The sequence below is a fragment of the Mus pahari genome, chromosome 6 (genome assembly GCF_900095145.1).
Source record: "Mus pahari chromosome 6, PAHARI_EIJ_v1.1, whole genome shotgun sequence".
In the NCBI taxonomy this organism is placed as follows: Eukaryota; Metazoa; Chordata; class Mammalia; order Rodentia; family Muridae; genus Mus; species Mus pahari.
Genome location: NC_034595.1, coordinates 80479816 through 80483147, shown reverse-complemented (window position 1 = coordinate 80483147; position 3332 = coordinate 80479816). Strand labels below are relative to the sequence as shown.

The window sequence follows — 3332 nt, the reverse complement described above, 5'->3', positions numbered from 1 at the left end:
GAAGAAGAAGAAGAAGAAGAAAAACAACAAAGGGACTGGAGAGGTGGCTAAGTTGTTAAGAGCACTGGCTGTTCTTCCAGAGGACCTGGGTTCAATTCCCAGCACCCACATGGCAGCTCACAGTTGTCTCTAACTCCAGTTCCAGGGATCTGATACCCTCACACCAATGCATGTACAATACAATAAAATAAATTATTTAAAAGTTGTCAACTTTATAAAAAAGAAAGAAAAGAAAGGAAGGAAGGGAGAAAAGAAAGATCTTTTGGTTTTCATTTGTTTTCTCAGTAGTTATATCCTGGACCTTGCCCATGCTGGGCAAGAACTCTCTACTGACTTAGTCCCCACCCGTGGATGGAAAGGAATTTCAATTGTGTTTTAGCAGAGTGCTAGGACCATACCGGAGACTCTGATGACTCTTACGTTACTGTGATACCCATTCTGTTAGGCTTAGTTTCTTTGAACAAGGCATGGGCCATCTGTGGTGTGGTTACCCAGACAGTCACATCATAGAAAGACTGATACCACACAGGCCTGAGTGGCATATGCCTTTATTAATCCCCACACTCAGGAGGCAGAGGCAGGCAGATCTCTGTGAGCTCAAGGCCAGCCTGGTCGGTATAGAGAGTTCCCTGTCAGTCATTGATACATAGTCTCTGCCTCAAAAAAGAAAAAAACAAAAGAAAACAAAAAAGAAATAAAATGTTTTGAAGGAAATCAAAGATCAAAGTATTGAAATTGTTTTAAGTCGGTCTTTTTTGTAAGCCATGTGTTATCTGAAAAGAGAAAATGACCAAATAGCTGGGTGGAAGGGTGAGCACCTTTGATCCTAGCACTCCAGAGGCACACTTAGGAGGAGCTCTGAGTTCGAGGCCAGCCTGGTGTACAGAGAGAGTTCTAGGACAGCCAGGGCTACATAGAACTCTATTTCCAGGCCCCAGTCACTGAGCCTCCATCGAGGACTCAGCTGCCTCCCCCTGGAGCCCCCATCCCCCCCCAATCCCCGCCCACCTTCTCCCGCAGCTGTCTTCCATTGGCCTTTTCCACCGAGGAAAAGGAATCGTATCGTATGTCCGCTATCTAGTACCTCCACTCTTTAGACCCCTTTGATGATGCAAGTAAGGGTGATGGCCTGCTTCCTGCTGGCACTGAGGATTATATCCATTTAAGAATTCGACAGAGAAACAGCAGGAAGACATTTACAACTGTCCAAGGGATCGCTGATGATTATGATAAAAAGAAACTAGTGAAGGCGTTTAAGAAGAAATTTGCCTGCAATGGTACTGTAATTGAGCATCCAGAATATGGTGAAGTAATTCAGCTACAGGGTGACCAGCGCAAGAACATATGCCAGTTCTTGATAGAGATTGGACTGGCTAAGTACGATCAGCTGAAGGTTCATGGGTTTTAAGTGCAAGTTCACCAAAAGATATTTTTGTCTCATAGTAGATACAGTGCATGGATGGGTCCAAGATACAAACTTGAAATGAAACTCAAAAATGCATAGTTATGAAGCTAGTTCTCTTGAAAGGTGAGGAACCTCTTCTCAAGAGTTAAGAAGAAATGTAAATAATACTTATGATTTGTAGTTAAGAAATGACTCTGATATGCTTAAACATACCCACCTTTAATCCCAGCATTCAGAGGTAGGCAGATCTGTAGTTCATGCTACTTGAGGGTACTCTTGCATGCTACCAGAGAAGAAAATCGTCAATATCTCCAGCTACAAACCCTGCATCCTACAGCAGTGACCAACCTACAAGGTACGCTGATGCAAGGTGGCACAAAGGTTACAGGAATAACCAACCACTCTGACGGGATTTAAGGCCCACTCAAAGAGACGGAGTCCATACCTGACCGTTGCTAAAGTGACCAGTGGCCAGGAACCTGAGATTCGATCATGGTCCTAGGGGTAGGGAAAAACCTACGTAGGCAGTTTAAGCTAGTCGGGACTGTTTAGGGAGACCCTGACTCAGAAGGAAAGAGGAAGAGAAGAAATTACTCTGAGCATGATTTCTGATCATTTGGAAGATACTATTCTGATGTAAAGTGGTCCTGGTTCAATTCCCTGGTATCAGATGGAAAGAAAGATAGAAAGAATGCAAGAGAGGGATTGTGAGAGCAAGAGAGAGAGGGAGAGAGAGAGGGAGAGGGAGGGGGAGGGGGAGAGTGATAGTGATATCCCTGGTGTTAGGGTTGAGAATTATGTGCTTTTGTGGAGAGTTGGCAGTCACGAGCTTGGGGATTGTGCAGGGAGGCATCCATTTCAAATACACATCTTGAAGACATGGAATGGTTATGAAATATCTGTCTGACACCTGAATGGGACCCATAGCTTGGCAGCAGGTCAGAACCAGTTAACATGCATCTGTGAGATCCCCGAAGCTGCCCACTTGGCACAGCTCAGATGCAAACCGCAGATCGCACAAGCATGGAACCTGGCTTGGCTTTTACGTCATCTATACAGCCTCAGTAGGACACGCCTGTTCCAAAAGCCACCGTCCTCAGGAGCTCTCAGAGCTGTGGCTCTATTAAGGTATATATCGTTCTGTCATTCCAGGTGTAGTTTACCATTTAGAGGTAATTTGTACCATATATAATGTTGCCTAGCAACATAGTAAATGTATATGACTCATGTTGTCAGGGGAACAGAGCTAGAAAAGTTAAAGATCAAAATATCATACTAAGAGCAAATAAATCATTTTAGTTTATTTAATGATATATGAAGTAATTGCACAGTATATACTCCACTTAAATCTTTTTTGTTTTGTTTTGTTTTGTTTTGTTGTTTTTTTGAGACAGGATGTCTCTGTATAGCCCTGGCTGTCCTGTAACTCACTCTGTAGACCTGACCTTGAACTCAGAAATCCACCTGCCTCTGCCTCCCAAGTGCTGGGATTAAAGGCATGCACCACCATTGCCTGGCACACTTAATTTTTTTTTAACAAGTTTTTTTAGGTATATTTATTTTATATATGTGAATACACTGTAGATGTCTTCAGACCCACCAGAAGAGGATATCAGATCCCATTACAGATGGTTCTGAGCTACCTGTGGGTACTGGGATTTGAACTCAGGACCTCTGGAAGAGAAGTCAGTGCTCTTAACTGGTTAAGACATCTCTCCAGCCCCTCCTCCTAATTCTTATAACCAGAACACTTTCTTATTAAAATAGAGCCATCACAGCCGGGCGTGGTGGCACATGCCTTCAATCCCAGCACTCGGGAGGCAGAGGCAGGCAGATTTCTGAGTTCGAGGCCAGCTTGGTCTACAAAGTGAGTTCCAGGACAGCCAGGACTATACAGAGAAACCCTGTCTTGAAAAACCAAAAAAGA

At 43.8% G+C, this 3332-nt stretch overlaps 1 pseudogene; it reads left to right on the top strand.

The window, feature by feature from the left end:
* Nucleotides 1–1066: 1066 nt before the first annotated feature.
* Nucleotides 1067–1408, top strand: LOC110323761 (annotated as a pseudogene).
* Nucleotides 1409–3332: the final 1924 nt, after the last annotated feature.